Source organism: Lycium barbarum, chromosome 11 (assembly GCF_019175385.1).
Source record: "Lycium barbarum isolate Lr01 chromosome 11, ASM1917538v2, whole genome shotgun sequence".
Classification (NCBI taxonomy): domain Eukaryota; kingdom Viridiplantae; phylum Streptophyta; class Magnoliopsida; order Solanales; family Solanaceae; genus Lycium; species Lycium barbarum.
The window spans coordinates 115,786,196-115,798,470 of record NC_083347.1 but is presented as its reverse complement, the minus strand read 5'-3'; the positions used below and the strand labels follow the sequence as shown (position 1 = coordinate 115,798,470).

The 12,275-nt window shown below is 32.1% G+C and overlaps 1 pseudogene; it reads right to left on the bottom strand.

The window, feature by feature from the left end:
- Positions 1-2,101: 2,101 nt before the first annotated feature.
- On the bottom strand, positions 2,102-10,617 carry LOC132618212 (probable helicase MAGATAMA 3; annotated as a pseudogene).
- Between the last annotated feature and the right edge of the window lie 1,658 nt (positions 10,618-12,275).

Sequence of the window (12,275 nt, the reverse complement as noted above, 5' to 3'; positions counted from 1 at the left end):
TGCATTTTGTTGTCATGTTGATCCTTGAATGTTTGACTCTGTTTTAGAGCTACGACATGTACAGCACTTACATTGTTGATTAATAAAGGTTCGTTACCTCATTATCCCTAGCCACCCACATAGCGGATTCGCTTAAAAAAAAAAAAAACAGTTACATTGTTGAATTGTTAGGTGGAAAAAGGAAGAAATATTTCTTTTTTAGGATATGAATTGACACTATAAACAATGATTGCTTTATGCATTTTGAATTACTTGTGAAAATTAAGAATCCTATTTCTCTGTACATATAATTGTCGAGCTTACGAGTGTAATCTAAAGTTTCAAACTCATTTCATTTGAACTGATGAATATATTAGGAGCATAATTAACAAAGATAAAAGAGCAATACTATAGGAGTAAGTGTAATAAGCAATTTATATTTTAAAAAACAAAACATAAAAAGATCTAAAAGATCACCTTTTAAATGTAATTAGAGCATGTAATTACCATTAATACTTATTAACTCTAGTGTAATTGCACGCAATCACTTACTACCCTAGTAATTACACCTGGTTTGGAAAGCCACTTGGTAATTGGAATTGGTGTAATTACTACCTTAGTAGTTACACAGCCTAGTAATTACACAGTATTGTAATTACAACGATCTGTTTGTTTGTCATAATGTAATTACAGTTTAATTAGAAGCGTGTTGTTTGGTTGCACATGTGTAAATACACAGTTAGTTTAATTTAAAAATAAATTTAATCATAAAAATTTTAAAATTAATATTTAAAAAATATGTGCATATATAAATGATATTAAATTAGTTATTTAATAATACATTGTTTTTTGAAAATATGTTAATTAATAGTCATATATTTGTAATTAATAGTGTAAAAAAATTGATATATAATTTCAAATTAGTAATATTTTACTTTTAATTGATTATAAAACTTAAAAGCATACCTTTTTTGTGAGAACATCATGTGATTGGATGTTTGACAAAAACAATATTTATAAATATAATGCCACAGCATTATTCAAATGTTTAACTATAATTTTATCAATTGTAAGTGAAAAATAAATAGCATGCAATGTAAAATAACAAGCCAATAATACTAAAGCAAATTTTTTTAAAATCGAAAATATAACCTAAATTCAAAATCCAAAAAAAAAATTAACATAATACTCTTATGCCAAATTTCAACGTTACATAAGTAAGTTCCAACGTAACATAAGTAAATACTCTTATAATTCAAAAGAAAGGGAAAATATAAGTCTATAACCTTATTCCCAACAAAATTCTACTTTAATAACATCACTCATTATATGCCAAGTTTTTTAATGACTCATTCTTTCTAATATTAAAAGATGTAGTTTCAAAAAATAGAATATTAACACGGTTATGCTAAATGAATAAAATAAAATAGAAAATAAAAAATACGAGCAATTATATGGAACCACAAGAAGTAAAGGTTGGGAATGAGAAGAAAGGAAATGAAATATAAATACTATAAAAGAAAAATATATTTTAAAAAATAAAAATAAGAAAAAATTAAATAATAGAAACAAAAAATAAATTAGAAAAGAAAAGAAATTTAAAAAGTTAAAAAAAATTAAATAATAGAAATAAAAAATAAATTAAAAAAGAAAAGAAAAAAGAAATAAACTAAAAGGTAACCCTGTAAATTACAGGGTGTAATTACACTCAATTCTCCCCCCCCCCCCCCCCCCCCTTGAGAATTAGAGAGTGTAATTACACCCTATCTCTTTTCGTTCCGTTTGAAGAAAGGAAGGAAGATCCCAAAGAATTGATCTTTCTTTTCATTGTTGAATCTAAATTCCCACCTAACTGTGTAATTACCTGGTCAAACAACAAACCAAACTATGTAGTTACACTCAATTCCAATTACCTTGGTGGCTTTCCACACGGGCCTTTACTTTTATTTATGATTTCTTAAGGGGCGTAGAAAGAGAAAACGGATAAGAAGGGAGGAGTATTTAATAACATTGATGATAACCTAACATAGAGGTAAGTAACTTGCCATAACAAATAAAATTACACTGATGATGTAAAAAAGTCATATCATTATCTATATAGACTTAAATCCATTGACATAAGATGCACATTAAAATTCTAGGAAGCATGTTTCTTATGTATGAATCTTTATATTTTGGTATACAGAATATTAGGACAACATGAAGATCAGGATGATGCCACAATCAAATATTAAGACCTTCAAGACGTTGTATTTTATTCTACATATATAAGGTCTTAGCTACATATTTTAAAGGATAGAAGTTCCATTTACAAACCATGCACATTAACCGTTGCTATATTTCAACAATATTGTAACTATTAATTACATTTCTCTCGGACCACCAGAGTTGCAGGATTAACATGATGAAGGCAGTGAATAGTACCAAGAATCCTAGCTTTCCAAGTAACAAACTGTCCCAAAAAAAACAGAAAAAAATAAAAAAATAAAAAAATAACGTTAAGAAATTAGTTGTTTTAAGATATGAATAATATAAGTTGGTGCTTTAAATGAATTACGGAAAGAAATTGAGAAGAAGTTAGACGCAGTTTATGAAAGAAGTTGAAACACTAGGGACGAGGATACCACTGAATATAGTATTCCCTCCGTTCCAATTTATGAGACATAGTCTGAATTGACACAGAGTATAAGAAAGAAATGATAACATTTGAAACTTGTGATCTTTAAACATGTCATAGCATTTGTGTGACTATAAAAACTTTTCATGTAAAGGCAAAATGGGAAGTATAAAATTAATTGTCTCCAAAGATAGAAAACGTGTACTACTCCCTCTGTTCACTTTTACTTGTCCAGTATTTTAAAAATAGATTTTCACTTTTACTTGTAACTTTTAACGTATAAAGACAAGACAATTTTGTTTTTCCTGTTTTTACCCATAATATTAAACACTCACTTCAAATCATTTTTCAAATCTAATAAAAATATGCACTAATTAATATGGGTACATTGGTAAATTATGCACTTCATTTATTAATTTCTTAAGGGGTGTGGATGGTCAAAAGTGGACAAGTAAAAGTGAACGGAAAGAGTATTTTGGAATGAACAAATATTGTCACAAAAAATTGAACAGACGGGGTAACAATAGGCCCAGCATTTTTAGTGCCATTGTAATATATATATATGCCAGTATTTTTTGTGCCATTGCAATATATATGCCAGTATTTTACCTTTGTTAGGCAATACGGCCTCCTATTAGGACTTGTTGCGCATATATCGTTCCATAAAATCATCAGCAAGTTGATTTGGTTTTCACTTCGCGAAACAATTGTCCTTTCTTCATGTTGGACTTCTGAAAATTACTGGTATAACAATGAGTAGAGTTAGTAACGAAGATTGATCTAACAACATAAAAAGAGTATTTACCAAAACACAAGCATATATAAGAGTTCAGTTTCACTTTTTCATGTGGTATTTGCAACCTATACTCACTTGAAACTTCTTGAAGATCCTGGTTTATCCCTCAAACTCATCCCTCCCAATTGACGTGCCAAGTTGTCTTCTCGGTCATCATGAGCCGAGCCGGTTCTTGAGACAACATTTCCATCAATTGGCCAAGTCATTGGAAATACAAAGTTCCTACAGAAAATGAAGACTTGTGTAGTCAGCATTTCAATAATCCAAAAATATATACAACTTATACATATGCAGAGACGCCTAGACATAAATTTAGATCAGAAAAAATAACTAATACATGTTCATGGAGTACTTCCACTATTATTAGGAAGACAACAAATTAACTTACATATACAGACAATATAAAGAATTTTTACAGCCTACCTCAGTTTACTACTAATTAGTTGCACTTGTTATGGTAAAGTTACTTGTCGTTATCTTTTAGGTGACCTGGATTCTTTTAGACTGTCAGTGTACAAAAGCTAAATAAACGACAAGACAGCAATTTAGATGATCAGAGAAAAAAAAGATATTTTGTACCTTTCCACACGTTTGTATTTGCAACGATTCATCATATCCACTGTATATTTACTAAAATGGATGTCAAGGGCCTTTGCCAACTTTGGTATATGATATCCTAGTAAAATATCCCATATCTTTAATACTTGAACATACATCGATTTCTGCTGCTGAATATCTATAGTCCAAATCAGTTTTAGGTGCTTGACACCATACACCTCCAACGGTACAGAAGAAATCCCGCCCTTGTTGCTGAATGTGCTATTCTTTTCCGACTTACGCCAACCACTTGAAAGTTTCACCAAAAGGGAAACCACTTCCTTGCCGATCTCCACATCCTTAATTATAGCGATGGACTTTGAGAAATCCTCGCTAAATATAACCTGTTTTGTTGTAAGAGCAAATATCCTTTTATTTCTCAATTTGAAAACAAAATTTAAGATTAAAAAGACCACAAAACACTAACATTGAAATTTTGGCTTACTTTACAAGCAAATTCCAGATTTAAGAAATAAAATCTAAGATTGGAAAACTACTTCTTGAACATGAATTGCCCAACAGTTATTTGTATAGGCATAGGGGGTAATGGGGTTAAGTAAGGTCTTAAATTTTCAAAAGTACGCAATTGACTCAAAGAAAGAGTGAAAGAGAACGTATATATTCATCATCGGCCAAATGAAGCAGCATACCTTCCACTTGGCTGTTTGGAATATAGAGGAGTCCGTTCTGAGTAACATTTCTAGCTGGCCAAATTCAGTGGTGGCATTCAAATTTGCTTGATTCAATCGCTTGTCTTCAGTAACATCAAAGTAACAGCCACGAGCCTTGGCGTCAATGACTAAATTCTTCCATATGGAACCACTGTTAACCAAAGTTGTGCCATTTCCCAATATCCAAAGGCAGTATCTACATAAGCGACGGAAATAATTAAGAACATGTTCATCAATTATCTTCTTGTTAAAGAGGAAAATATATAAGAATAGCCGATTCGAACCAATCCTTGATATTCAAACATTTTGAATTGCAGTAATGTTGATCACCAAATTAGTACCTTGCTCGTGTTAGTGCCACGTTAGCTCTCTGAAGATTAGAGAGGAAACCAACTGATCCACCAAGATTACAACGAACAGTAGAGATAATTATCACATCCTCTTCACCACCTTGAAAACCATCAACGGACCGTACGTTCACTGAGAAGTCACTCTTAGCATCTGTGCTATATGTCTTGCCAAGAATTTGTTGAATAGCATAAACTTGAGCCTTGTAAGGAGATATACAACCAACACGAACTTTTTGTTTTGAAGAGACAAATTCTGTAGGTAAGATAATATTATCAGGCCTGCCAACACATTTGACATGCAAACCAAGATACAGTAGAGAAAACTAGAAAAAAAATTATCTCAAGCAGAAATTAGGTCCTGGAAGGATAAGAGTGTTACCTTTGTGAAGGTTGGCAAGTATCTCAGCTACAACGAAAGCTTCTGCCTTATTTCTCGTGCTGTGTTTGTCATCAACCTGCTCACTTCCAGTACTTACGTTAATGAATGAATAGGAGCCAAACATACTTCCTTTAAGATATCTCTTCTCATATTCTGCTCCTTTCACATTCGGACCATCCATAATTTTCTTCTGATAGAACTCTCTATTCGGGAACATACTTATTTTCGGATGCATCCTATATTGAACATTGAGAAGGTGCTTCTTGTGTCCTAAAATTACTAGCCTTTCAAATAAGCTCCTGCCGAACTCTGCCTTCTCACAGATCTATATATAAAAGATCAATAATTTTAAAAACAAGTAATTTTAAAAACAAGTTGTAAAGAGATTAATTAATAACCTTGCTCTGAACCATTGCAGGCAATTGTTTCTCATCTCCGATGAGTATAGCATGTCGGAGACCGGGGAGTTGTAACGGAATAGTGGATTCACATTCTTTCAGCTGAGCGGCTTTATCAATTACCACCATCTCCATTGGCGTCATTCCTTCTGTGTGCAACTTCGTTGAGCTAGAAGCCGTGCAGAAAATCAAACACGCACCTTTCAGACAAAAACTTCGGATTTGGTAGTCCTCGATGAAATTGGGAAGAGAGATACTTTTGTTAAGAAATTTCAATACTTTTATGCATTCTGTTTTCATTGCACGAATATTAAAAAGTCTTGTCTTATTCCTTGTAACAAATCCCCGTATAATTTCTCTTAATCCTTCAGATGGTTCCACAGTAGCAGACAATTTTCCAAGAGTTTGAAGCATCTCAAGTAGTCTGATCATTTCCTTTGCTACTTCCAGTGAAATGAAAGAAGTAGGTAGATGTGTGTACAAGCCCGTTAGGCAAAATATTAACTGGTTGTGGATCCATTTGAATCTTTTGTTAACAAACTCCTCAAATGTCCACACAACGGCTTCTTTGTTGCTCGCCTCCCCTTTTATTCTTGACCTTGTTCGCTTCGTCAGTTGCTTTCGAGTTGTTCCTCTTTTGAGAATTTTTTTTATCGTTCTTCTTGTTCTCTTTTAATGTGTCAAGGACAAATTTCTTCCACAACTTACTCTTTCTATTTTTTTGGAGTCCTTGGTCGTTGATCTTTCCATCTTTTTCGCCCAAAATAGATTCTTGACTAGTAACACTTCCTTTTTCTTCCTCTTCCTCATCATCTATATCCTCAGTATCGTCTCTGTCATGGTCCGTATCCTTTTGCTTTTCTAAGTACTTATGATATTGCTCTTTGGGATCCTCAAGCAAACATATCATTGACTGTATACCAATTCTCCAGCCATTATACGGAGACAAGCAACTAACAAGAGCAGCAACACGGTTGTCAAGAAATACATCGAACAGATCTTCATGATCATCGATCTTCATTCTTTCCCCATTACCAAATAAGACGATGTCTCCTAAACCATATGTGTCATATTGTGGAAAGTGTTGTACATTCTGCATCAGCCTTTTTGTAACTCCTAACACAGCAATGTTCGTGGGTGCACAGGTCAAAGTTCTGCATTTCATCTGTAACAGGACATAAAGTAAAGAGGCAACTGTTTTGGTCTTCCCGGTTCCGGGAGGACCCCAAATTAGCTTTACCATATTCCGGTGAGCACATTCTCTTGTAGCAATACAACTTACAACAGCTTCTTGTTGAGCATTGTCTAGCTCAAAGGACTGAGCAATGGCTCTTGAAATTGATAAAGCAGCATTAGTTTTAGGTTCTCTAACGGAGCAAAGGGAGCAGTCAACTTCACCCTGCAAACAATTGAAATTTACTAAACCTCAATAAATGTAAAGCTAGATTAACTGTTTGGTTTCACGTATCGTCCCTATAGCAGTAAAGTCAAACAAAGTACTTTTTTGTCACACTATACTCAACATAGTAAAGTCAAACTATTTATTGTCACATTAAAGTTCAAGAAGGAAAGAAGGTGTTTACTTACAATATCCGGATCACTTTTCAACACGGTCTTAATGATCTCCATGTTTGCATTTTCAAGGTCTGAATGCAATGCATTCCATATTCGAATATTCGTTGTTAAATTAGAAAGATACACGATAAAAAGCTTGTCCCCATGTTCACCCTTTGCCCTATCCGGTTTCTGAAACGGAATAAGCTGTGAAGATAGGATAGGTATCCTGTCTGAATCTTCATTTTTCATCCCTTGAACAATAGCAATGAGATAAGATCTCCTAGGCCTGTTCAAATCCTCAATTCTTCTTGGTCTCACATCTGTTAGCGCGATCAGATCACCAACCTCTGGCTTGTATTTTGATTCATTTTTTGCTTCACTTTTCTCTCCTTCTCCCTCTTTAGTTCTTTTCAACAAAATATTGTAATATAAACCTTTGGGAGGCTTAAAGTCTTTTGATATTTTAACATCAAGAACCTCAAGTGCAGGGGCTCGCCAAACTATGGACAAATTTGAAAGCAAATCAGCATGTGTTTCTTCAACAAGTGGAGTAACGAATGACCTCAGGTAATGATCAATCGACTCAAATGTCTCTGGAATATCTTTAACCTGTAACAGACAGAGAACGGGAGATAGGATTAGTAACTTGGCCAATCACACACAAAGGGAAAAGAAAATACAAAATGTTTCAAGAAGGATATAGAATAAGAAACTAGAAATTTCCAGTAACATAAACACAAGCGGAAAATAGTGCTGCATCTTGATTTCGTTAATACAAAGTTGAGACTCTCCAATGTGCAAGGTTGTACACCTACTTCACTCTTAGCCAATACAATTAACTACAAGATATGAGACTCTTTGTGGAAACTTTAGAGTTGCTGTGAATCATTGTCTATCCAAACTTATTCACGGCAACCCCTAAGTAACTATTCATGATGACTTTAGTAGCAACTACTGATAGATCTCCACAAATACTTTTTCAGCCAAATTCTGTTCCTTAACAGAAATAAGAGAAATTTAAGACTCCAGATTCATGGCAACCTAAGTATAGTCGCCGCTAAAGTGTTACTTTATGTGTGAACTACAAGTCTACAAGGATCACCATTAATACAATCACTTCCTAGGGTAAATTTCATGAATGGTCACTTAACTATCATTTGTTTTTTTCAAAGTCACTTAACTATGTTTTCTAACACAAAAGTCACATAACAATCGCTTTTTTTTTTCACTAAAGTCACTTAAGTATGTTTTCTAACACAAAAGCCACACCTACTAAAAATCATTTTCCAATGAGTAATATTTTTTTATTTTTAATCGGATAGATACAAACTCAATTAAAAAAAATCGAGCAGATCCAAAAGCCGATCCAAAACTCATATCTAGATATTAAAATACCAAAGGCTGAATAAATTTGAAAAAAACAATTAGCACAAGGTTATGTTTTCGATGAAAATAATAGGAGTAATAACTATTACTCCGTATAATTCAATTTCCTACTATCCAACATCATGTAACACTTTTCAATATACAATATTGGAAAAAAGGCCAATAAAATTCAAACATTTTTGGCTTGAGAGCCCCTAGAGAGAAGGGTCCTATATTTGGTGAAGGGTTGGTTTTGCTTTTTTAATATTTTAATAAATGCATGAGTTTTGGATCGGGTCGATTCTTTTTAATTGAGTTTGTATCTATTAGATTAAAAATAGAAAAAATATTTAAAAAATATTACCCATCGGAAGTTGAATTTTTCTGTAGGTGCAATTTTTTGTGTTAGTAAGCTTTGTGACTTTTGTGTTAGAAGATATAATTAAGTGACTTTGGTGTAAAAAAGTGACAGTTATGTGACTTTGGTGGAAAAAGAAATAGTTATGTGACTTTTGTGCTAGAAAATATAGTTAAGTGATTTTGGTGAAAAAAAGTGATAATTAAGTGACTATTCATGAAATTTACCCTCACTTCCTATAGCGACCTAAACAAAGTGTCATGTAAACTATTAGCACTACTTTTTACAGTGATTAGTTGTCACAAAAGAACTTATTTCTTGTAATGATTCAACACAAGGTATGATTGTGTAATAAACATAAAGGCTTCTACAACTGCAAAACAGACAATTGGAAGTTGGAAAGGATCATCCTGTCCAAGCATCGAAACGCCTTCCATATTGTGGATGTAATGTTAATTAAAGATTCAAAAATGAAGAAAATCCCACATGTGATCAATAACAACTATAATAAATGCGCAGATTTTGCCAACACTACTTGCTTGGCTTACTAGAAAACTAGTTCTGGGCATGCATATGCAATGGCAAATCCAACTACTGATTCACATTTTGTCCCTATATTATTAATACAAGATGGAATTAGATATACATTTCAGAACTCAATCTCTCAACTTAGAACAAACAATGTCTAAATTGTTAATCCGGCATGTCAGCATATGAACACAAAGAAATTAAGATCGTGTCTTTGTAAGATTAATTCAAACCTTGTCTCTGTAAAGATCTTTGTTCAACACATCCTTTAAAGACCAAGAAAACACCAAATCCACTAAACCAGGAACTTTTTTCTCTTTTTTCTTGTTTGTCGTGTTTGCCATCTTCCCTAATAATCAAAAAAAAAAAAAGAATCATCAATCATCATCATGCAAGAACAAATAGAAGGAAAAATTAGAGCTTTACCTTTGTCTTTATTCTTCTGGGATATATTATGAGTTTTTAATTACTTTATATTATACTGTGTAATATAGTAGTCATCAAAATAAAAAATAAAAAAAACAATATCATCATCAGCATCATAATGCAAGAACAAATAAAAGGAAAATTCAAGACTTTATCTTTGGTCTTTATTCTTCTGTTTTTGATTACTTTATGTTATAGGTAATATAGCAGTCATCAAAATAAAATAAAAAACAACAACATCATAATGCAAGAACAAATAGATGGAAACTTCAAGACTTTACTTACCTTTGTATCTCTTCTTCTTGGATTATGAACTTTTAATTACTTGCTAAGAAAATTTTCCAGGGCTGTGATTTATGCAACTAAATATTCTCTACTGCTGCATTCACCAAAAATGATGAAAGTTATAAGCAAGAATGAGGAAAGTGATAAGGAACTTTAATGTAGCAAATTAAAACTCCAATGAAATTGCAGATATATAGCTTTCTTAGAAAAAGAATTTTTTTCGTACAATCATAGGATAAAAAGGAGAAAAAGTATGGAACAAAGATCACAAAGACCCAACAAGGTTGAAGAGGAGTCAACAACCAAAATATAGAATTAAAAAAACATAGATATATTTTGCTTACTCAAAGCTTAAGGAAAGTTATATATATTAATATTCCATATATGTTGGTGTCATTATACTGTAGCAAAAGTTGAAAAGATTCCTAAGGCTGCAATGAAGGTAGAGGAACATGTTGAGAGAAGCTACAAGGAAGACTTACAATCGAAGTTATTAGGCCAAATAAAAGAGGAAATTAGCTAAAAGGGGTCTTTATAAAAATGAATTGAGGTATATGACCCTCACATGACCCTATGTATACATGGGCGATTCTGAAATAACACATAGGCGATGTGTATTATTTTGTTGAGGGTCATTTAATCGATTCATATAATTGGGCAACTTATATCAAGTGTTTAAATCGTGCAAAACATATTTACACATCAGTTCACTTAAAATATAATTATAAGTAATTATTCAACATGTACTCCCTCTGTTCCAAAAAGATTGTCTTAGTTTGACTTGACACAAAGTTTAAGAAATAAAGGAAAACTTTTGAAATATGTGGTCCAAATTTGTGTGGCTGTAAATTATCTCATAGAGTTAAAGTGTTTCTAAATATAGAAATGTGTCAATCGTTTTTGGACAAACTAATAAGGAAAGTGAGACAATCTTTTTGGGACAGAGGGAGTAATAGCTATTGTTTGGTAACGTGGAATAAACTATGAGTAACTTTATATAATTAACAGGTTATCACACTGATTATGCAAATATATTTTACATTATTACACTATTTGTATATATAATTTATGAAAATATTTAACTCGTATAGACTATACAGTACTATTATACTTAACATGTTTCAACAAATAAAGTAAGGTCACCACATTAAGACTTGTTAAGAAAAGTTAACCTATAAGTAACTGTATTTGGTTGGATAAATTAGTTATATATGAAAGAATTAACCTGTATACACGCTAATTGATATTTACTTACATGTTACAATAAATTAAGTAAAGTCACCATATTATTTTTGGTAAATCAAAATTACCACATTAAAACTCGTAAATGTTAAGAATATACTCTCTCTGTCTCAAATTATTTGTTGTGGTTACTGAAAATAATTGTCTCAAATTATTTGTCGTTTTAGAAGTTCAAGGCACGCACAATTAATTATTTTTGGTAAATACTTGCCCACACCGAGTGTTTACACCAAATCATTGCAATTTGCTATGATTAAGTGATTTAATGAAGTGCATATAAACATTAATTAATCATGGTTAATTGATAGTTGTATACATTCAAACAAATATCATACAAATTGGTCTGGTGTAAACACCGGTGGGGGTTAGTTTTTACCATTATTTTTTTCTCATTTTACCCTTTGTAAAATTTTGTCATTATTGGAGACGACACTTAAATAGAGTAATAGAGTTAACATTTAACGAATGGAGATTATAACTTAAACATAAATAAGGATAAAGTTAGTCAAATAACCTTCAAATTAATATTTTTTAAGGGGCGTATAAAATAAAAAAGCCACAGATAATTTGAGGAGGAGGAGTATTAGTTAACCTATACTGTAGTAAATTTACTTGGTAGCATTAAGTAGCTATAGACTTTTCTCATAACCAAAAAGAAAGAAATTAAATACGTACGTATGAAAACAGGAATAAATTTTGTCAATTTAAATGATTGCAATGAAGCAAT